This window comes from Drosophila santomea, chromosome 3L, assembly GCF_016746245.2.
Source record: "Drosophila santomea strain STO CAGO 1482 chromosome 3L, Prin_Dsan_1.1, whole genome shotgun sequence".
Lineage (NCBI taxonomy): Eukaryota > Metazoa > Arthropoda > Insecta > Diptera > Drosophilidae > Drosophila > Drosophila santomea.
In genome coordinates this window covers 9,353,850-9,378,746 of record NC_053018.2, presented here as the reverse complement: position 1 = coordinate 9,378,746, position 24,897 = coordinate 9,353,850, and the positions used below count along the sequence as shown (strand labels likewise).

Sequence of the window (24,897 nt, the reverse complement as noted above, 5' to 3'; positions counted from 1 at the left end):
TCAGACTATACGCAACAAAAACTACGAACACAAAAGAAGTCATACAATCGTTAAACGACTACTTCAGAGCATACAGTAGGCCTAAGTGTATCATATCAGATAGAGGAGCATGTTTCACGTCTGGCGATTTTGACTCATTTTTGAAAGAATGCAATGTTAAACACATAAAAATTGCAACAGGATCACCACAGGCCAACGGTCAAGTTGAACGTATAAACCGAAGTCTTGGTCCAATGATTAGCAAGTTAATTGAACCTGATCAAGGTCTACACTGGGACTTAGTCTTAGAAAAGGTCGAATATACCCTGAACAATACACAACACCGCAGCATTAAACAGTATCCTAGCATAATGTTATTTGGGTTACAACAAAAAGGACAAATTATGGATGAGTTAAAAGAAAAAATTGAGGAAATTGGAGAAACGATTGAAGAAAGAGATTTAGAAAGTATTAGAAATAAAGGCGAGGCAAGTCAGAAAATAGCACAAGCATACAATAAAGAATATGTTGACAAAAAACGAAAACGATCAGGAGTGTTCACAAAAGGCGACTACGTCATGGTTAAAAATTTTGACTCAACAACAGGCATAGCTAAGAAGTTAATTCCAAAGCATAAAGGACCCTATGTCATAAGCAAAGTTCTCAAAAATGATCGCTTCCTTCTGGAAGACGTTGATGGATTTCAAATTTCTCGCAATCCTTACCGGGGTGTATGGAGCATACAGAATATAAAACACTGGCAAAGAAAAATTAAGAGTCTACAAAATAGAAAGTATAATTTGAGAAACTCTGTACAAAATAGAAAGTATAATTTAAGAAACTCTGTACGAAATCGAATGTATAATTTAAGAAGCAATTGTAAAACAAAGAAAACAAACAAGAAGAAAAGAAAACCAAAAAAATGTTTAAGACCGTTCAAAAGTATCTCCACTGAGAAGAATAAAATAAGAAACAGGACCCTTAGCTTTAAGAAACGTTAATTGTTATAAAATCCTACGATCGGGAGATCTAGTTGTCAGGACGGCCGAGTTGTAGTAGGCTGCTCCTTCTACCCTCTTCCGTTACTCTTAGTCATACATACCTAATTATACATAGCCAATCTAGTCATAAGCTTATACACTCATACACCCATCCTTAACATACCAATATTATCGAGAAACTTATCGACTAATCGACTCGCCACTCTGCAGAGAGCACGGCAGTCAGTCGCTGTTGAACCAAGCTAAAGGACAGATCAAAATAAAAGAGTCACGTGAAATTGTATTAGAATATTAACTTCTGTAAACGGCGGCTAAACCACTACGTAAAGCTACAAAATTCTACAAAATTTAATAGGGTATTAAATGAATTCACTGTGATACCAGATAGATGCCAGATTTTGGTACAGTGCCGCCACGACAGGCGACATTGTTGGCCAAACGGGATTGTTAATGAAGCAGCGACCGCTGCCAGTTTGCTTCTGGTCATCAGGACAAAAGGACATCGGGACTTGGAACGGCCAAGTGGCAAGTGGCAGATGGAGGACAGGATGTCAACGCCATCGCTGGCTAATTGACAGAGACGGGCTTACGTGGCGGCTACACGATCTTGGGCCGTGTTTCCAGCCGCCTCGAAAGTCCTTGGAAAGGTTTAATTGCTGGAAATAAACAAAAGGGGGGCGGATGGGAATGGAATGCGTGAGGACTGGTCGAACAGATTGCCGCCAGGGATTCTGATGCTGATTCTGATTGTGAATCGAATGAATCGGGCAGCACATGGCACTCCCATTGACATGGCCATTTTCATTTACAATCCTCAGGATTTTCGTAATGCGGAACACGTACGCGGCGAAATGAAATAAAACTACGCCCCCCACTGAAAACGTTGAGCTTTTCGCAGGAGCACAAACAAAGGCTGGCAATCGTTTAAACTGCTGGCAAACTCAATTATTCAAATGACTGTGGGGCGGGCGGGGCAGACATAGGAGTTGGGGGCGTGGCGAGAAATACAGCAGGGGGCGTGACACGGCTCATGTGCCTCAAGTGGCACTCGCCTTGCGGTCGCACACGACGATACTTGCAACCTGACGTTTAAAGCAAAAGCAAAAGCCTAAGCAAGAGTCCTTCAGATGTTTCATGGCTCGATTTCATCTCAAGCACCTTCGTTCTGCGGCGTGGCCACAAAACTGTTGACACGTCGTTCTCCATATCCTGTCGCCAGTATCCTGACTTTCATCTTAATTGAAATCGAATCAAAGTGTTTTCACTCAACAAATGAAATTGTCTGCTGCACGCATTGTTCGCCAGAGATCTGTTGTGTTGGCCAACTGTTGCCACCAACTAATGACCTGGCATTGTGTTTGGTCCCGGCTTTTACACTCAATTTGCTGGTATTGTGGCTTATTGTTTCATAAATTATTTATTAGAAAATTTTATTTGCCCTTCGTCTCGCTCTCTTTCACGTTTGTTTGTACCGCTGGCCGCCAGAGAAAATTGGCCCGGCATTGTGTGGGTATATTTGATTATGATTCCAGTTCGAAAAACCAAAACTGGGACATGCACTTCACAATGCCCCACAAGCTGCGTGCCAGCATTTGGGCCATTGGATTATGGAACCAATATTGTCCAATCCAAAATGCGTTTGATCCCTTCTTCAGATCTGATTACACAAAGCTTGCTGGGGCACTTATTGGACAAGGGACTCTATTGCCCAAATGTACCAAATGCTACAGTCAACATCAAACGGCTGGGAGAGTGCTTAGCAAATATTACGCATACGCCCTGTTTGCAGTTGGAGGAAATTACGCATACGCCCTGTGCACCTCACACAGTCGACAGTGAACGAAAATTAGTGTTTGTCATACTTTCCTTCTCACATCTTGTTAAGATATCGGAAAATATGAAATTAGCGGAAATAGCTCAATCAAAAATGTTATATACTCTAGAATTTTTCAGGTATAAAATATTTAAATATTTTCTATGTGAATGAGGTTGTTCTTGCACTGCAAAACAATAAAGCTCCAGCCAAATTAACTTGATATGGATATGGGCACAAAACCCCTGAGCGCGCCAGCCGCTCGTTATCGCTTTGTAAAATGTGCAGCTCGACGACTATTTTCTTGCATGACAACACGCAACGCTGCCACGCCCCCTTTCCACGTGAGAATGGGGGCAGGTGGGAAAGTGAAGGCGACGCATTTTCGCATTTACGGTGTCGCGCCAACGTGGCAACTCATTAGGAATGCGTGAAATTTGACACAGTCTCATCCGAATTTAAGGGCAGAGACAGTGTGTAATTGTCGCTTTTGTCGTAAAAGCGGTGAAGTGCTACTTAAATTCTTATTAGAACATCATCTCTACGCATCGTTTGAGTTATTCGCTGCAAAAACTTTACATTAATTATACGCACGGCTGGCATAGAAAATAAAATCAAACGGAGCGAGGACAAAAAAGTGTGCGGTGTAAAAAGCGAACCTCATAAGAACAAAACCTCGACCAAGCTGAAAAAAAGGCTTAATGGCCGTTAAGCGATGGCACGACCATAAAGATTTCTGCGGACTGGGAAAAAGAGCGCAAAGTGACCGCAATTAATTAACCACAAGGCGGCGAATGCCGCTGGCAATAAAAAATAATTATAATTATTCTCAGCAAGTGCTCGCCAGGCGAGTTACACTCATAAAACCCAAATACTTAAATTTGGCTGAATACTTGGCAATAATTCTTCTAGAAGAAAGTTATTATAATATTTTGAATATTTTATTTTACCATTTCTAAAGTGAAGCCTTAGCAAGGATATACTTTAGGCTGCAGGCTTTCGCAAAATAATACAAATTGCTAGGCACTCGTTGCGTAATTAAATGACAGGGCAAAGGTTAAGCTGTTAGGGCTGTCAAGGCCTGGGCCTTTGTGCTCAAACATATTCCCAGTTAATTATTCAGCATATGCATGAAGGATGTACCAATGTCAATGTCAATGTCGAACTGTCGGCCAACTAAACAAGCCGTAAAAGCAGCTCAACGGCCTCATGAACTTTAGCAGCGCATCTAATGCGAATTCAATGTCGTTCTGGCCTTCCAATTTCCACCTTCAACCGACCCTCCCAACTCCGTTTTCAACTCGTCCTTGGAAGGACGACCTCGTGGCCCGTCAGCAAAGTCAATTAAAAATATGAGCGCAAACTAAATAAATTGTCATAAATATGCTAAAGAGCACAAGACACACTTTCTGCCCTTTCTGCCAAGGACATCCTGGCAACCTGGACTTAATCCATTTATTGTACTACAGCTCGTTTTTAGCATTACGCATAATCATGTCTACCATCGATACCCATGACTCGGGCGTATGCTGTCATTACAGTTATTGCTCGCACTGTCGTAGCCCAGTTGTTGTGCTTACTTATCGTGCCACACATAACATGTGTCTGCGCTGTCGCAGCTGTCTGTCTGCGGTGCTGCAGGAACCCATTTCCCCGGCGCCTTCAGCTGTCTCCTCCTTTGACTCCTCCAGTGCCACCACCATTGCCATTCCGACATTCCCTGCATGGCACCGCAGCAGACACGGAGTCCTGTGAATTGCTGGGGGATTCGCCAAGGAAAATAGCATGAAAACAGGTCACCACAGGGTACATCCACATGCTCCTACTTAAAGCGGAATTAAAGTTATTCGAAAATATCTACATATGTACTAAACTACTCTTGTATTGCAAGTATTTTTAATTGAAAAAGTATAGTATCTCATATAAAAGATTTCTAGGTAAATTAATTTATTGTATATGACCTCTTAATCTATTACATTTAATCTACGAATTTAAACTTACACAAGAACAGAGAAACTGCTTTTTTAAATGGGAAAAAGTCGCATATACATATGTATATGTATATATAGCGAATGCAAATTTCAATTCTTAACTCGCTCGGAAAATGAAGCATATCTGCGGCTCGGAAGGTCAAATGTCAGAGCAGCAGACAGACATATATTTAATTCCCACAATTGCACACAATCCGCCCCACCAGTTTGCCCTTTGCTGCTTTATTATTTATGAAATATTCAGCACTTATATTCATTAATTCGATTGCGATCCGAATTGATGCATTTTTTATATGGTGTGTCAAATTAGCTTTAACTTTCTAGCGGCAGTGAGCGAATCGAAATGGCAAATTGAACTAATTCGGTCTGATGAAGCGCTAATTACACGCGATTCCAGCTCCGATTTCATGGTCGTCGGTCCGCGGCGAATTCAATTAAATCCGCGAAGGGCGAGTGCCTAGGGCCGTATTGATTACAAGGTCGCACAAAAATCAACAAGAGCCCGGGTAATTTATGACAAATCGAGTAAAGTAAACACCACCCTGCGTTTGATGTGATTTGTTGTTGTGTAACATATTGCGCATACGCCGCGTGGCCGGCCAGTCACAGCCTCAAGTCATTTTTCATGATAACGTATTTAACATACATATTAATCAAAAGGCGGCGTGGGCGTGGGCGTGGCAGACCGCATTCAGCTATTGAACCCCACAATTTAAATTGATCCGCCAGCAATGGCAAAGGAATAGAAGTAATTGCTGCGGTTTGCCTTCCCAGGACGAGCAGATATGAAAGACGCCAGCCGAGGCCATTATTCGACCGCACAGCACCGCACTGCCACGCAAGTCCTTGCCAGGACTCTCCACTCCTGGCCTGTGGAATGCCGCAGGCAACGCATATTGTTTGGCTCCTCGATTGTGCAACTCAAACCTAATCATCTGCGCCGAGTAATCCCATCATTTGTAATGCATACTCACTAGGGGCTTACGGAGGGAGCACTGGGGACAAATATGCCCCAGTTGGTATCGTTTCTATACAAAGAATCTTTTCTGATACAAGAGAAGAACACAGATATAAGATATGGCTATTTATACATTATTATCTGCTTAAGAAGTCGTTATAAGACTTATGATGTTTGATTTTTTTATGTGAACCCAAAGGTTTTCCTAGTTTTTTCCCGTGTAAGCACCTGGCCATTGTGGCAACAAATTACCTGTGCGATTTGATTTCATTTCCGTTCCGCCGCCACCACCGCCTTAAGTTTCACAAACAGAATATGGCTACACCAACGGTTCCAGATCCTTTGCCATCTAAATCATCATCAGCATTGAGTTGGCATCGTGCTGCTCGATTTGTTGTGCGCCGTCGATGTGCATTCGGTTTTTGGCTTTCGATTTGAAATCGGGCTGCGTGGCTGGAGTTCTGCAAGGATACGAGGGTAGGGGCGTTGTGGTGAGCATGTCCTGGCATTAGACAGCTGTCGAATGTGAAATGTGGGGCATAAATCAAATGTTATATTCGGCCGGGCGGAATATATAGGCTCTTCGCCTAAACGACAGGCAGGCAGGCAGCCCATTTCTATGTTTCAAATTTATCAATTTTCATTCGAGCGATATCAATCTTAGTTAACTACGAGATATTTAATTTTCTCGCCTCTAGATCTATAGTCTCTCTAAAGCGAATAATTGTATTATTTTAGAACATTTTTGCTTGGCTTAGGAAATATGTAAATTTAATTGAGAGCTCGTGACACTTTCCATTATCGATTCTGTTTGAATGGGCCCTTTGCGAAATACGCTCTCTATTAATACTTTATCACAACAGCTGACTTTTCTCCATTTACTCCGGGTACTAAGTACCTACTAAGCCCCCAAAGTGCAGAGAAAGTATATTTCTATCATAAATTCGGCTGACTTGAAAACTTTTCGACGGCTGTGGCACTTGCGACCCTGTTCCTGTTCCTGTTGCTATAGCTGTAGTTATGTGTATATATATTTATACATAAAGATATATACTAGATGTGGCTGGATCTGAAGGCTTCTTGTGGCTGTTGTCGTTACTCTCGTAATTATGAAAGTTGGCCAACTGGTCTGCGGTCGCGCCTTCCCTGGGGCATTCAAGTTCTTCACAATGCTCCTCCTTATTCTGGCGCCCCTAAGTATGCAACAGCAAATTGTATGTGCGGAAATTGAAGGATACCATGGAAGGATGGCCATGGTGTGGGCATATTTTTTGGCACAGGACATCCTCATTACGTTCAAGTGGCACATTCAGAATGCAGAATTTCTGTGGCCAAAACTTTGGCCGACTCTGAGCTGGTGCTGTTGAAAGTTTATTTAAATTAGTAAATGAGAGATGTAGTTGTTGGCCGAAAGCAGAGGATGTCATTCGTTGTTCGTTGTCAGGCCGTCGACAGCTCGAAAAACAAGGGCATAAATTACACAAAGGCAGCTGAGGATGTCTAAGTCCAACTATGAGTCCATTTTCGACAGCATCAAAGTCACTAAAGCACACGGGCCACAGCCGAAAAACTTGGTCCAAAGTATGCAAAAGCCAGGCCGTAGTAAAATTATGAAGCACTGCCAAATTCGTTGAAATTCCCAGACTGCCGGTCTTCCAGTCAAGCAGTCAAGTCAGTCGGTTAGTCAGTCAGCCAGCAGGCAGTCAGACATCCTGGACGAACGTGCCGGGAGCTGTGCGTCTGGATCTGGGCGAGAAGCTAACCCTGGCCACGTAGCCACTTCACTTCAATCCCCTGCTAACTTGTTTTGTTCAATCAACAACAGGGCTATATTGCTATTGCCAGGCATTGTTGGTAGCCCCCACCCAACACCCACCACCCACACCCTTCATTTGGCCTTCAGTGCCGCTGTCGCCCGCTTGTTTGTCTAAGTGAAGTGAAGTGTGCCAAAGATATTTGCGCCCGATATGCGTCCAGGCATTTCGGGTTAAGGCCTGCTCCCAGTGACTTCTCCACCGACAGCTTTTAGTTGTGCACTGCAAGAAATGGCAACACAATTCGCCTAACAAGTATGAAGTTTGCAAGTAAAAAATGCAGTTTGTCAAACTAGATTTGAGAACCTCTTTTTAAGCCACACTTAGCAGTTTGATTACAAGTAAATTTTTACAACACAATATTTATAAATTGTTCTCTCTGCAATCGAATAGGTAAAGACATACTTATGGGCAAATGACTGTATCACTCAATAGACGGAATATGACAAAGAGCGTACTTTGGCTGATGGAGCAATAACCGGGCTGGCAAACAACAAGTATTTCACTTGGAGCGCCGCCCTGTCTAATGAGCCATCCTTTCAGCCGGATTTCGCTTCCTGGCAGCGGAAGAGCACCGGACACACGTGTGCCTTTGATTTGAATGCGACAAAAGAAATTAGTTCCAAGTGCAGGGGACGGGGGATGGCGTTTTGGCTCCAAGGATACGAATACAATCAGGCGTGAAGTCTTTTTTCCATTACGATTCATGGCTTCTGCTTGTCTTAATGGCTTGTTTTCAAGTAGGCGGGCTTGAGATGAATGACTTGTACGTAAAATCTCTAGGGGCTGCACAAAAGTTGTGGTGCTTAGGTGTCATAAAATATTTTACAACACAAATCACAATGAAAAGAAAAATTTAATTTTATATTGCTTTGTTTTAAAGCCTCTGGAGATTACATACGAACTTGTACTTTTGTTCAGCTCTGGACCCAAACAAAACCGAGTTGCTTTGCAATTTTATGGTTCAAATTTTGAGTTAGGAAGCAGATCAGCTTTGTAGTCTAGCTTGGCAGCACTGGTCGTGCAAACAAGTGATGCCAATTTGCAAGGAAATCAATCAAATCTTGCTGTAGGACATAAACACAACAGTGGGCCAAAAAACTTTATATTATATTTAGTTTGCTAATAGCATTAAATTAATAAAATCCCAGAAATTGGTTTGGGCAGCGGTAGCTTAGCCCAGTTGTTATCCAATCATCAGTTATTAGCAGCCACTCTTTTCGAGCAGGAAAAGCTCAAAGTGGGAAATGAGAAAAGCAAAAAGAAAATAGAAGCCATTCACTTGTGGAGCGACATTCACTTTTTTAGGCGACCTTTAAGCCTTGCGAAAAAAAACACGAGAACGGCAGGCAAAAAACACTTGATTCATGGGCCGCACTTTTTTCTACGGTCCACCACTGACTTGTAGGCAACATTCAACGAGGCGTGGATCCTTTCGCAATCGAGTCCCTTTTGATGGCCTATGTGTATGTGTATGTGAATGTGAATGTGGATGCTGTGCGTTGACGGCAAGTTTCACAAATGATTTCACATTTTTGCATAAATAAATGTCAAGTGTGCGCCGGAGCATGCGGAGCCTTGCTGACAGCTTTCTAATAAACCCGAAGGGAGAAAGAAAACAGGATAATCAGCGCGCACGACAGGGATAAAGAGAGCGGAGCAACAAGTTGCGCACACTATGTTCTATATAGTATGCTATATAGCATATCCCACATCCCTTAGCCATGTGTGTGTGTGTCCACTTTAGCATAGCAATAATGATAACCTTGGCTGCCATGATGCCAGCCATTTTTCAGGGCCCCTTTTTTTCCCATATGAAAAAGACTATTTCCATTCTCTCGACACTCGACGTTCTGGCTGGGTGCTATGGTTATTTTAGGATTTCCCAGCAACGCTGGCAATTTTAATAATGTTTACTCAAGCCGTAGTCCTAGATCATATTGCCCATCCCATCATCCCATTTCCCCCTTGCTCACCTCGAAATGAATAATAATGGGGGGATAATAAAGGAAGCTAGCCAGCAAGCAGCAAGAAAAGTGGGCAGAATGCAGCCAGGCATGCCAAATGACAGCTGCTCCAACCACCAGCAGCACCACTCAACTTGTAATGGAAAATGCCAGTACCTTAATAAGCAGCCCATAAGATGCAGCACGCCATTGCAGCGGAGAACTGACAATGCTGCTACGTGTTTTTATCCGTGCCTGTCTCCGGTTGGTGGAGACACCCATTGGCATGCCAGCCATCGCACCCATTAGACCCCTAATTTATATTCCGCCCATTCGAAAAGGGGTGCGTCCAGGAGTCGCATTATCCCTCTGCCAGCAGCCGGCAGAAGGCATTTATATAAATATCATTTTAAGCTGCCACTTGCTGCAGCTGCTGCCTAATGAGCGGATTAAAGTGCCCCAATGGAGCTTCTCCGCACTTCCGGTTCTGGGAAACGTTTTTCCTTTAACTCCAGTTGGTTCCGGGAAAAGCCAGCGTTGCAACATATAGTGGCGCCGAAACGTCAACTAGTGGAATTTATATCAAAAGGGAGTATTCTGGGAAAACGAGACGTTCTCCCCAATCAGATAGCGAAATTGAATAGTCCTTGAGTAAGGATTTTCGGGCACATCAATAGAGACGAGAGTTTTTGGCAATCAAAATCAAAATATCTAATATTCTTTGATGATTTTTGCCATTGCCATGTAAATCAGCGCACAATGCATTTCTTTTTTAGAAATTCTTATTCAGATCTCGGAAGTTAAATAAGAGCTTAGATTGAAATAAAAGCAGCTATTCAGAATATTTTCTATACCTTACAAATATTTACAGTGCTTGTACAGGCCGAATGCAAAATGGAATCTTTAGTTTTACAAAGTAACAAACCAGAATGGAAATAATAGTGAATTTTGTTCAGCAAGAAAATACTTTTATTTGGGAGAATTTTTCTCAAGTTTGTGCCCCATCCTCTCCAATTTGCTCTCCCTATTTACAATAAAAGGGAAAAGGCTTTGATTTGCATGCGGGAGTCTTTGAGCTGCCTTTGTGTGGTGGCATGGGATTTTTGCCCAGAGACACAAAAAAAAAACATATTGCCTTCATGCGTTTATATTGGAAAATATTGATTTACCTGCTATCAAAGACAGCTGCGACCTGCTACGACTCGAGCGAACTAGTATTTGTGTTTGCACTTGGTGCGAGCCACAATGCCAGGACCTTAGATCCCCGCAGCCAGGATACATGTGTTCTGTGTACTGTGTGTTTGATTTCGCCTTTATGCTCCAGTTGGCAGCCATAAACGCAATAATCAATACGGATTGCCGGGGCGCAAAGTGCCCGGATGGCACGGATACCGCAAACGATTCACATTCACATTCACCCCCAACCATTTCCATTCACAGTCACATTCATATTAACATTCACATTCACTGAGGAAGTGGGAGTGAGGCTGCCAGTGTGGCCAACGCAGCCTGGGGGGATCAACAAGTGCAGCTAAGGCCACATCATTAACATTTGGCGCGCCACTCAATGTCAAGGCAACTCGACTGCTGGGATGCTTACACAAAATCAAAATACAAAATACCAAATACAAAACACAAAAGCGTATGTCCGCACATTGCCACATTTGTATGCCTAAGGTCACGAGGGCTAGACGCACCTCAAGTATTTTATTTACAGCGCCCGCACTGGAATTGTGTGTTTTTTAGTTAGCCTACAATATTTCAAAGGCGTCCTTAGCAAACAGCCGCTGAATGCCATTTCTTGGTTTGTTTTGACCTTAGCGAGGATTTTTTGCACGCCCTTGGATTAGGTTTTCTTAATAATTATTAAAAATAACTTTTTAAAGTTGCAGTAACTTTTACTCGCAGAATAATCTTTATTAATAAGGCAATGGACCAAGTTAATTAATTGAAATTGCAGCTGTGTGTGTAATATTTTAAGCTGTATTTAACATACACTTTTAACACACACACCACAATTGAGATACACAAACTGAAGTGAAGAGCACTGTAATTAAAATCTGAAATCCTTGGCGCTTTCTTTTAAGATGTCGTGTAATCAGATTTGTATTCAACTTTTCACAATGTTGCAAGCAGAATAGGCAACCATTCTCGTTTGCGGAAACAGTCCAACCTTTGACCCGGAAAGCAGGAAAAATTTCGCCGAGTAAATCTGACAAGCTTCACTTTCCCACGCAGCTCGCAGCGGTATTTTTAGAAATGCTAATAATTCACTCGAAAAGTGTGAGCTGCGTGGGCGTCGCAGCCACACATTTCTGACTTAATAAGTTGACAGGAGCAGTCAATCAGGATGGTGGTGGTGTTGGCTTCCACCTACGCAGTCACATGTTTAGGGAAACTCGAAGAATTTCCCCATTCGCCCCACCGCACATCCTGCAGACGACAGCTCATTTTAAAATCATCGTTAGATCTGGCAAACTGTATTTTTAATTAGCCCAAGGACCTCAGCTCGACGGGCTGAGGAAGTGATTTCCGTGCTTGGCACATGTTAAATGCAAAATGGGTCATAAAATCCAGCAACTAATGCGCTCCACAAGTTACACGCACTTTGGAACTGCTGCCTGTTGCTGGGATTTTCAGTGGAGGAAGGATATGCTTTTCGGGTGGTTAAATGCGAATGTGGTTCCCTCTGTTTGTGCAAAACGTTACTTTGCGCAAAATTATGCAAATTTGATGTGCGTTTTTGTTTGGCAGCAGCGGAGCACCGCCTGCTGTGCTTCTGTCTGTGGATGGTGGGTGCTTTGCGGGTGGTTTGTGGGTGGTTTGTGGGTGGGTGTGGTGCGGTGCCTTCACCACATAACACATACCGAAGAGACCTCGGCAAACATCCTGCTGTGCAAGTTCCTCGGACAGCAGACAAAGTGCATGGCAAACAGAACCACTTGGAAAACACAGCACACACACACACACACATGGCCAAAAACAAACGAAAGTTGTTAGAAAGAAACCAAACATTTGTTTTCAACCATTTCCAAGCTCAGCAGCCACAGCACTTTAAGTAAAACTTCAGGTGCAGCTCTTTAAATCAATGGCCTCCAGGAAAATGATTTATTCCCTTCTTTCCTCGGGAGTACAAAAAAAAAGGACTAATCTGATCAAAGCGCCGCGGCTAGCAAAACAACGAAACAATTTCTTCAGCAAATGGAAGAAAAACACGAGAATCCGGCCAAGTTTTTCGGGCCTTTGAATTCGGCTTCGTTTGTTGTGGGTGGCCGGGAAAATGGGGAAACGAACAAGCCAGGACCTTGTAACCGGAAACCACTCACACAATCGCAATCGCACACACATACAAGCATTCACATGCACACGGGATGGCAAATAAACTGCTCATTATTATGCAAAGTTTTCAGTTTTTCGCTATCTGCGGAAGTGTAAGTTGAGCAACTTCACTGCGGGCAAGAAGGCTAACTTAAAATCGGGGATAGCTTTCTTGAATGGAGCAATTTAAAGATGGCTGGTTTAAATTAAGATTTTTGGAACTTTTAATGGGATGCATTAAGAATCTTCTAAGGGGAAGGAAAGTTTAAGTTGAAACCACAACCCTAAAATAAAAGTCACATGATTAAAGTACAGATACTTAAAGTAATTGTGGAGTTTACTGCGTTCTTGGATTTTTAGATTTTAGGCAGCCTCTCTTGGTGCATCCTTTCTAGCTTGGAATTTTGAGTGGTTTCGAAACACATTTCTCTCTCTGTTTTAGGGCCGCCAGGAGCAACAGTCGGTCGAATTACACACAATCCTCGATTTAATTGGCCCACTATATGTGCGTAAGGGGAGTGGCCCAAACAGACGTTGGCATATGGCCAGTCAGCCGACCCCGCGCTTAATATGGTTCTCGTTTTCGTTCTCATTCTCGTCCCCGTCGTCGTTGTCGTTTTCATTCATTTTCTGGCTAAGCACACGCCTGGGATTTGGCCAACAGCAATGACTGCACATAAAGCGAACTAAAGTCTGCGGCAAAAGCGAAATACGGAATTCAATTTCCCGGGCATGGGGCGGCCGGAATTTGGCAAAACGACGCTTAATGCGCCACAAAAATGCTGCTGCGCCATGAAAAATGAGCCAAACAAAAAGCGAAAAAAGAAAAAAAACATAAGTAACGAGCTAAATTTAAACACATATTTGATTTATGGCCAAGCGCCGCAGCCAAAGTGAAAAGTTTCGAGTTTTGCCGTTTGGCTTTGCCAATTTGAAGGCCCTGCGATAAGACGAAGGCTTGCCACCAATCAGCATATGCACGGCCACGCAAACAAACACAAGCAAAAGTGGCGCACTCAGACAAACAAACAACGAACACAGGGGAAATCCTTTCAAATTGGGAGGCTGCCACACGTAGGGCACTTTGGCAGCCAGACGTTTAAAGTCCGGAATTGAGTTCCCTACGTTTAGACACCTCTTTTATGTGCTGTCGATAAGTGCTCTCTAATATCTGGCTTCGTTTTGGTAAATATATAATATTACGCATACGACAGGGGGTCCTATAATATCATACATGCTCTTTCAACATTTAAATACTGAAAACACGAAGTGAAGACCTACGAATTTGATAGTCCCAAGAGTCCTTTGGCTCACCCTAATATTAAAGCACCCATATAGACCGAGAAGTATGCAAATGTAAGCGCGCGTTATACATGCCAGAAAAACACTCCTCAAAAACAACTGGCAGCAAAACCAGAACGTAATTGCCTCGTTTCATTTTTAATAACTGTCAATCCTTTTCGCTGTTTCTGGGTGCGGCAATTGCCCAACCGGCACAACCGCCTTGTAATTTGCGTCCTGCACATGAGCTGTGGAAACATCGCGGCACAAGGATACCCACAAAACCGCAGGAGCCACAGCCGCGAAACCAGGAACAACAAAGCGAAAAAATGTCAACTTTCTACAGAACACCCAGGAAACAAAAAAAGAAAAAATTGGAAAAAATGTTGCGCCAACTTGGGGATGCGATACTAATACCCTGCGAAGGTTGAGCTGAGGCAATCAAACTAAATTGAATACATTTCGATAAGGAAGTTAAAGTCTTGCGCTGACAAACAGGACGAGAGATGAGCGCCAAATTGAGGGGAATATTTATGCCATAATAAGACCCAGTTCCGCAGCAGAGTCCAGAAGGTCTGCGAAGTAAATGACTTAGCCATAAAGGGTATTTTATTGTCAACGAACCGCAAATAGTTTTTGGCCCCTTTCCGTTTTTACAGCGCTTTTTGGGGTTCGAAAAGTTTTGCTTAGCTCGTTTGATAAATGTTTGTGCCAACTTTTCGCCAAACTGTTGCTCGGCGCTCGGTTGCCACATTGCATTGTAGCGATATCGTTTTATGTCAGCCAAAAAAAAAGGAGCAAAAAAGGGGCAAAAAATAGGGCAAATTTGCCTAAAACTTCTGGTAAACAGCTCGCTGGCCCAAGGATTCTCGGTTCCGCTCGGAAACTTTTGCATTTCTGTAAAATTACTTTCGATTTTCAGTTAGGCCAACTCAGGGCCTCACCTTTTCTGTTGGACTTTAAGCTCAGCGCCTGTTGCCCGCTGGATGGGCACATGCATTAATCATCTCGAGTACACAACAGGGCCAACTCAGCCAACTCAGCCAACTCAGCCAACTCAGCCATTTTAGCCAGTTCAGCCTGTGCGGCCAGTTCAAAGTGGCAAACTCCCCTGTAACCGTGACCCTTGGGCGCCAATTACATTAATCAAAGCACAAAGCGTAAGCTGCGCTCATAACACGACTCTTAGGTGGCTCAAATATTTCATTAGGCCAGCCCAATCCCATTTCGATTCAGAGGGAAAATCCACTCGTCTCCACCCACACAAAGGGCATAAAATGTCAATTTGGCGCAGAACTCAGAGCTGGAACGGCCAAATAATGCGGCAAATTTTGTTTGCCTACCGTGCACAAGGAAAAAGAGGTCCTTTCACTCATTACAAGGACCAAAAATGCAATATATTCGCATCGAAGAGGAAATTGAATCTAACATATATTCACTTTCAACCAGAAAGTGGGAGGAAATCAGACAACTAATGCATGTTTAGTAAGCTCCATTAAAATAAAAGCTTACTAAACTGTTACTAATTGTTACATTCTATTGATTAAAAGGAAAGAAACATGTATTTTTCAAAGTGTTGTTATTCTGGGAGGATTTGGGGGGCTTCAGCAGCCAGCGGAGCCATTATCAGCTGCTTTGAGCGATTACACGTTGAGGGAGGGACTGGGAAAGGACTCGGACCCGGAGGAGCAGGAGGAGCAGGAGGAGCAGGAGGAGGAGCAAGAGGAGGAGCAAGAGAAGGAGCAGGACATCTAGAGCTGGAAGCGGGTCAGGGTCGCGTTTAACAAAATGTAAACACAGGGCGGCCAAGTAGCGCAGTGCCTTGGTTATCTACCTTCTGTCACTCTCTGCGTGGATAGCCTATATATCCTAGGTATCCTCTTCCCAGCTCCCAAGCCCCGACACCTCCTCACTTCTTGTGGGAGCCCGGATATTACAGATAGTCCGCGTTACGGTAATGGCAACGCCAACAGCCGGCGGACAACGCAGCTCCCGAAGAAGAGCTTAAATGGCACAGGGAAATTGTAGAATTTGTAGCATTTTGTCACTGTCCCTGTGGCGGCGATTTGGCCAAGTTAAGACGCGTGGGCGAAATCCCCTGTATTTTGCTGGCATCCTGGCAGAAATATCTTAATTAGAATGTCAAATAAAAATAGGTCTTCGCTGAAGAGACAAATGAATTATGTTATTTAACATAATAATTACATTTGCAATATTGTATAATTTCCAGAACTTAAATCAAATAAAAGTAAAGTTTTTAAGTTATACGCAAAAGTGCAAGACATAAAAGTAATTTACGTCAAAGCTGTCTTTAATTCACTCAGAGTTCGCTGTATTTCGGGGGAATATTTCAGCATTTCCAGGATTAAAGTCGAGTGAAAAAGTGTAATTTATTTCTGCCAGCCAACACTTTTTTTCACCCACGACGAGTCGAATAGTGGTTTTTCATGGGGCCGCAACGAGAAATTGTGTTTCGGGACACAGTCACGCATCCACGTATGCAAATTACCAGTGAACAAGAGCTGCTCCAAACTACCTACTTCCCAGAAATGTGGGTAAACATTTTAATTGGGAATTCGCCGAGCCGCAGAAAGTAAATAGAGGAGCGTGCAAACGACAAGTGAACGGAGCGATTTCCACATCACAACAGCCTCCAGCGAGCAGGAAAAGCTGGAAAATGAGAGTTGGGCGCCATTTTCCCACCCCAGCGCCCATATCCTTCCATATTCCTTCCACTTAGAAGCTCTCGATTTTTTGTCCGCACTTTGCACATTTTTGCATGCGTAACTAGGAAAAGGGAGCAAAAAAAGGGGAAAGCCTTCTGAGTTTCATCCGTGATGAGTGGACATGCCAACGAAATTCAATTAGATGAATTCCGCACTGCAGGCCATGTTGCTCCACAACAAAGTTGGACATCTTTGATTGGGAATCTACAAATGTTTGGAAGATAGAAAAAGAAATACGTGTCTCAGGAAAAACTCTTAAATACAGCATCCTGCTATTTCAATGGGTACATAAGTATTTATAAAAACCCGATTCTTGGCACAAAAGGTAGAAAGTCAATTGGGAATTTTTTAGTTAACTCATACATTCAACGGTATGTTATTATAATATCCAAAAGAGCTGAATGTTATGAGTAAACGGCTTAAAGCAGATAAAAACCATGTAAATAAACGAGATTTTTTACTCTGCAACTGTTTTCATGTGTATATATCAAATTGGTAGCCAGCATAAGGCGAAATACAACAAATGTGAGCGACTTATTTAAAAATGTAAAACAAATATTTGCTCCTGTGGCCAGCATCATTCACTTTATGCGCTTTATGTCGGTTATTTGTTTACGCGTTTTTTATCTTTGACCCGCAGTTTTTTTTTTATTTTTTTGGGTCCTTTACTTGTTTACGTCCGGAAAACGCGGTCATAAGCCGACGACGGGAAAAAAATTCGCTCACTTTGCTGCCGCTTTATTAAAAATCGTTGTGCAAATGAAGCGGCAATTTGGTATTTTGCATCTCGCAATCCGGGAGTCCGGGAATCGTTTATTATACGCAGCACAGAAACACACGTGGTGCAGAGATAAGTCTGGAATCCTGGGCACAAAGTTAATTAATTTTTGCCTTTGATTAAAGCGCAGCCCGAGTAAGCCAAAACAGAGGGCCTAATCCTTTTGCGGGCATCCTGGGGCTGCACACGTGCGTGTGTGTGTGTGTGTGATTGTACTTGATGGGCCAAGGATACGAGGATATGTGCCCCCCGCACGTGTTGAACATTTTAAACACTTTGACTTTGCAGACGACATTAATGAATACATTTCGACAAGCACACGCATGGGGAAAAGCGGACTAACTGGCCATCGTTCAGTTGCTTAAAATGTCATTAGGCTCGCTGGGCTGGCCAGCCTGTCAGGCATTTGCCTGCTGTCCATTTTCCGGCTTTGGCCCGCCGTTCCCTGAATTTTCCGACCCAGTTTTCGGCACGCTTTCCCACACATTTTCCCTACGCTGCGAGCTGTCAGCATGCATAACTGTTGCTGTCAGGATTATGGCTTGTCATATTATGTATTATAGAGTCTTTTATTTGCTTTCAATTAAAATGCGTGTGTCACTCGGCTGCGCATATAAATTGCCAACAAAATAAGACGCAAATTTATGCAAACGATCCGAATGAGTTTTCCTCTTTTTTCATCAGTTTCGCCTAGCGTTTTGTTGTTTTGCTTAACTTTGCCCGTGTCTTCTTGTTGCTGGCGATTTTGTGGGGAAACTGAAATGAGTTTTGCCGCTTGATTTGCATATCCGCTCAAAACAGGAAAACTAAACAACTTTGTTTACTCCTTTCGAATGCCATAAAAACTTTTGGCGAAAACAGTGGGAAATATCAATACAAATTGTGTTGCTTGTAAAAACAATCAAATGAATTTGTAAATTATGGCATTGACGTTTCACCCTGCAAATGGAAAAAAATACTTTTCATGTTCTGAATAATGTGTAATATTTAATGGACTAAGAGAAACCCCCAATTCCCTGGCGTCCTTTCACTTTAAGTCAGATTTTTGCCTCGCCTGCTCGGTGTGAAAATCCAATAGAATTAAGTTTTTGTAATAAAAATCAAGCGGATATTAAGCTAATGCTCCTGACCCTAATAGCTAATATCTCTGCGTTTTCAACGCTTTTTCGTTGTCTCCGCGAGTGGACACAATGCTTATTACTGATTGATAGGAATCTAAATTAAAATGGCATAATAAAAGCACTTTGGAGCAGACCTCCACCAGACGCGGTGGCAGGTGTAAGGGCATGGGGCTCAGCTGTGGGCTCAGGATCCGTTCGAGTGGAGCCGAGTGGCAACCGGAACTTGGGCAGGGATTAGGGCCAAGAGTAATGACAGTTGGCTGGCCAGGAGCGCAGGCATTTGCCAAGCCTCATCCCAACAATCTGATTGCCATCGATACGGCAGGCGGGTCACGTTCATAAAGTCTCAATCGCAGAAATTGCTGAGGCAGGTGCTGAAGACAGCTCTTAAAGTTGCTCCTCATCCTGAACTTAAAGCTTGGGCAAGAAAATCCAAAAGGAGCGGGCCACGGGCAGATGCTTAACTTAATTATAAATTAATTAGACGGGGGCCGGCAACATCAAAGTATCAATAATTAATCGCCTTGATAATGTTTTCAATTTCTTGCTTCATTAAGTTGTTTTATTTTGCAGCCTGTGAGGTGTTTGTCCGCTGTCTTTTCTCAAAGCCCCTCAAGGGCTAAGACATAAGCCTGGTTAATGCGTTTGGAATTAGTTGGAGGGGCCACCAGGAATCAATACCTTTTGTGTAATGGCGTTTTATCCAATTCAACCGGGGACTTCTGCAATCCATTTATTCTTTTTGCAAAAACTTCGCCAGCAAACACGAAGTTGGCAATAACGACTCAAGGTCTTGAAAAATGTTCAATTACTATGGAGTTTTTTATGGTATATCTATACGCTCTTTAAATGACTGTAATGTAAACTCTTAAATAATAAAAAGCCATTATTATTTTATAAAAATTAAAAACTTTTGTTTAAACTTGTAAAGTTTTCATCTTTGTTCAAGTTTGGGGTACCTCTGAAAATTATTGACAACTTCTAAGCCTTGGCATTTCTAGTTTAAAAACCATATTCATCTCCATGAAATTAATTTAAGAATTGGCAGCTATATTCTGGCACATGTGAATGAGCTGTGAGCACAGACGGAAATAAAACTGAAACCGGATGTGCGCCTGATGGCCAGACCGGAAATTAAACTATTTGCTAGCCTGCCACACGAGTCCTTTCATAACAACCATTTTTGGCACACACGGATTTAACTCACCTGCGCGTCTAAACAATTTATTTTTTTATTTTTATTTGGTTTAAAGTGAGAGAGTAGTACTTAATGGGAAATGTATATTTTCAGGTAGCGTGTGTTAAGCGCGCGGTTATAAATTTACTCGTCACTTATTCTGGCTTTTGTTTGGCCAACAACACGGCTACGCACACGCACAAACGCACACACACGCACAGCAGCAACAGCCAGGATACCCACACTCGCGCACACGCACACCTTGGCCGGGAAAAGTTAGTAAAGCTATAGGTTCTATAGCCTGGGTTCCTGGTTCCCAAGTAACCACAGTTCCTGGCCCACACAGGATATGTCAGTCTCCGCGTTTGGTGTCCTGCTCGCGAGACGGCTCAACTCGAACTGTGACGAGGCTGGCACTTTTGGTCCTTCGAGCCGAAGCGCGGTGCGCTCTCGTTTCACACGCCCTCTCTCTGTCGCACGGCCAGTGCTCGGCATACACGCCTCCCTGTCGCGCACTGGAAGTCCTGCCACCAGCTGGGCCAGCATTAAAAAGTAATATCAATTTCCACCTTGCGAGTCGCACACGAAGCAACAGCTAAGCGATTTCCCTGGATGCGGATGCAGGCAGCTGCGAACGTCGCACAATTCATTTCGCACATGCCCCGCCCCCTCACGCCCACGCACTTGCCACAAGGTGCGCGCTCTCTATCCACTCGGCCATCCTGCCATCCTGCCGCCGATTTCGGTCTACACGAGCGGACGGACAAGCGTAACCGAGTGGAGACTTTTCATAATTGTTGCATGCCCGGCCATGATGCTGATGCTGATGGCCATCATAATGTGGATGTCCATGGAGATGGTGGCATCACGATATTTGTTTTTTTTTTTGCAGCTAAATTCGTAATATTAAAAATGAAAATATTTAAAAATTGGTAATAGTAGTGAAGTCATTTGTATTATAATAAAAGTAATATGTAATAGAGGGAAAGTTGCAAAGAAAAAAGAAAACATGTATAGCTCCAATAGGTTTGATCTAAAATATGCAATTTAGAGTGTAATAGTAAATAAAGATATGAATTTTTAAAATAAAAATGATTTACCAAATTTTATTCAAAAATCTCCCCTAAGTCTCAGAAACTTAGTGTATTTTTGAGTGCTCAATAACAGCATTAATTACGTTATTTCAGCAACTTCAAGTTGACTTTGTCTGAATACAAACTAAGCCAGCCAGCCAGCCACCCATACTCGCACAAAGGCGATGGAAAAAGCGCAACAGGACCAAAATAATTGCGCGTTAAACATGTGCCAAGCAACAGCCGAATAACAGAGAGAGCCAAAGCAGAGGAATCCTTGCCCGAGAGCGGCAGAGAGCGCCAAAGGACGACATTGAAAGCCGAGCGGAGCCGAGGCCCAGAGAGTCCTGCTGGAAATGTTCAACTGGTTGCGCTTCGCAAGCAACAGGATACGCTGGAAGGCAGAGAACATCGCCGAGGACGGAAACATCGCACGCACACCAGCACACTCGCTGGCAGGACCTGCAGCAGCAGCAACAACAAAAGCAAAAAAAATAAAAAAAGGAAAACAGAAAACAGAAGGCACAGTGGCAGCACAAGGAGCCAAGCAGCAGGATGGCCGACCACAGGCATAGAAGCAGCAGTCGCGTGCTTTAAGCTTGAATACCAAAACAATTTGAGCGCACAATGAAATTCAATGGGCCCCAAGAATAGTGGAAAGCGACTGAGGGGAGGCTGTGGGGGGAGCTACGAAAAAAAGCTGAGGAGGCAGCAAAAGGAAAATGTGCCAATGCGAGGTGGAAAAGGGAAAAAAAAGAGGACGAGAACCGGGGCGTTGCGTGTGAAAGGAGCAGCGCCTGTTGAAGGACGAACGGCATTAGAATGCTGCAGAAGAAATCGCGCAAGGATAGACTTCGAAAAATCACCAAAAACGTTGGAAAATCTAGTTGAAGTCTTGCAACTTTTGCAAGTATTACTGATAACCTATAATTACACCTAGATTTTGTATTATCACTCTTTTAAGATAAGTTGATTTTAGGCTTGGTTAATTTCTTTCGAAACATTTTCTTTTCGAGTGTAGCCAGTGTTTACCTGTTAGCCAGCCAGTCATCGGGGGATGTTTGGATTGGACCTGTTCGAGAGCCCCTTTCCATCGGCCGGGAAGTTGACTGGCGACTTCGCAGGCCCCCAAAAAGGTATGCAGCGTCTGTCGATTAAGATGCCAGGGTCTGGGGGCTTGAATCCTGGGCGCGTACTTCTGGGGAGGAGGTGGGTTTGGGGCTTAGGTCGGGACCTGGCTGCCAGCTTATCAATTTGTATGCCCGCAGATATTTATTTATGAATATCCTTTGGACCCTCGCCACTGCCGCTCGAATGCCGAAATGCTGAAATGGTGAAATGCCGCGTAATCCTGACGCACACCTTTTGCCTTTGGCCAAGGGTCCTGCGTGCGTCCATTTTTCTCGGCTCCTCTTTATACGTCCTCCGTCGCCATCTCCGCCTCCGGCGTGTCCTCTTCCTTTTTTATGGGGTCTTCCGTCGCGCCTTAATTTTATTTTTATTGCAGATTGATTTTTTCAGATTAAGTTTTCCATTTTACAAGCGGCATTAACTTCGTGTGGGTGTTGCAGGGACCACCCTGCTTCAATTAGCAGTGCACATCGGGGGTACGAAAATAAAAAAACAAAAAAAAAGCACAGGGCAAACACTGGGCTGCTTTCCCCTCCGTTTGCTCGTTACCCACAAAGCTCCAAGTAAAAGTAAAACATTTTCATGCAAATGCCTTTGTTTACCATGGAATATCCCCGACATTTGCACACATCCTCGCCGAGAATCCTGCGCGTGTGAGAGTCTTGCGGCAAAAGTTTTCGCTCCGCACGCTCGCAGCCAAGAGCAAACAAAATCAAACCGAGCGCAGTAAAGCAAACCAATATTGACCCACGGTCAGGCGGTACGACAGGTCAGAGGTCGGTTGTCGAGCCTCAGGGGTCAGACTAGCGGAGCGGATCGATTAAAAAACCAGATGGACCGCCGCACTCCAGGCTCCTCTGACTCCGGAATACCAGTCTACTGGTCTGCAGTCTATCATAGCAGGGATGCAGAATTTGTAGCATACTTTTCAGGGCTACGCTTTAAAGACTCTAAAGCTGAAGGAAATTACTCAATGTAATTAAAACTAGAAACTTTAAGCTTAAAGGCATTTAATAATTTGTTAAATAATTTAATAGTAATTAAATAATGTCATAATTTTGTGAATAAAATAATACATTAACTTGTTAAACTTTAAAGATTGCCCCTGTACTTCAAATTATAGGAAGGATGAATCAAAGCCCACAAGCAAAACACATGCCTCACTTTGAGATTTAACTCGCATTACATCTGTTCGAAACGAGAAAAAACCCTGCTAATTGCCTGCCATTAGATTGGCTTAAAAATCTATTTTGCGATGCCCGATTGCAAGTGCAACTGTCATGGAGTTGGATGACCAGCTGGCAGTTTATCCCCGACAGTTATGCCAACTAAATGCGTAAGCTTATTTTGCATTCGCCATGACACTCAATTAATGGCGACAGCCAGGATGAAAAAAGTGCCAAAGGACCAAAGGGCGGCGGACGGAGAGGAGAGGTCCAAGGACCAAGCATAATCCTTTGCCCACTTTCAATGGCTACAACTTAATTATGTGGAAGCCCCAAGGAAGACGGCCGAGCACTTGATGCTAATGCTGGGGCCACTTGAATCGCAAATCCTCGCTCGCCAGCAACCAAGATGGCTGAATTAAGAGGCACCAAATACAAAATGTCGTCAACTTGTGAGTGTTCAATACCCTTTCAAAAGCAATCTATTAATTATGATATTTAACAACCGCTATTAAAAGGATAACCCAAGAGGATAGGGTTCAATAGGTTATTTTCTATCAAGGCAAAGAGCCATGATACGAGTTCTATGTATTCTTTACCAAAAATCTCCAAACATTCCAGACCACCGATTAAATCCAAGCACTCTTTGTGAGGGTATCAGAAAAGGTCTAAGAAAACACAACTTAAGTGCTTCATTACGATTTTAATTTGGCATTTTACCTGCCCGAACGCCCACTCCAACCGCTCATCGCCCTTTTGGCCAACTTCGTCGCCAGCTTGGTCTTCTTAATTAGAACAATTTGCGAGGACGACAAGTGGTCTCAGCATAAACTTGAGTAAATGACGCAAAAATCGCGAGTACCAGCCATTGCCATTGTTTGGCTTGTTTTCGTCCTCGTTGTCCTGGCCGTTTTGCTTGAATGTTCAATGCAAATAGTTTGCCAGACAGATTTTCGGCTCGACTGTATTTGCCTATTTTGCCTATTTTCAGCGCGAAGTTAATTGAATTTTCACACCAAAGCCAGCTGGAACAATGGCAATGGCTTGGCTTTCCTGTGGCTCAAAGCGCTTTATTTGACAAAGTAATTAACTCTGATTAATGCGCCGGGAAATTGCTGTCGAGTGGGTCATAATTTGTGAGGCGCTAGAAATTCCTTGCCTTTGTTAATCAAATGGCATAAAAAACGTGTGCCTCTGTGCTGCGTGGCTCAATCAATTGATATCGATCAGTGGGTGCGCAAAGCTGGCAGGGAAGTGAAAAGTTCACACCACAGAAATGAAAGCAACAGTTTGACTTATGGATGGGGCGGGCCAAACAGGGGGGGTGTCCATTGACAGGGGTAAGTGGAAGTGGCCCTGGAGGACGATGGCCAAGCTAACTTGTTGCTGTTGGCCGAGTCAAAAGGCAAAAGCCAAGGGGAAGTACGCACATTGCTACTTCCTGGGGGCTTCGGCTACAACAGTTTAGGAAACCTCTTTAGGGCGGTGATCAAGGGATTTCAATATAAATCCTTAAGGAGTTGGAAATAGGGTGACTCTGCTTAGGGGTTACTTCTAAAGGTACCTATATCTTCAATTTAAATATTAGCAGAGGAAAATATATCTAAAGACACCTACAACTAGA

The 24,897-nt window shown here is 43.4% G+C and overlaps 1 protein-coding gene across 3 annotated transcripts in view; it reads right to left on the bottom strand.

Annotated features, from left to right (window-relative positions):
• LOC120450619 (regulating synaptic membrane exocytosis protein 1) overlaps window positions 1-20,288 on the bottom strand; it is a 66,732-nt gene extending 46,444 nt beyond the window's left edge. For all 3 annotated transcript variants that reach the window (XR_005616294.1, XM_039633760.1, XM_039633761.1), the window contains exons 1-2: window positions 19,934-20,288; window positions 5,995-6,203 (exon numbers count right to left, since the gene is read on the bottom strand). The gene's annotated coding sequence lies outside the window, so the exon portion shown is untranslated. The remainder of the gene's footprint in view (window positions 1-5,994; window positions 6,204-19,933) is intronic.
• Window positions 20,289-24,897: the final 4,609 nt, after the last annotated feature.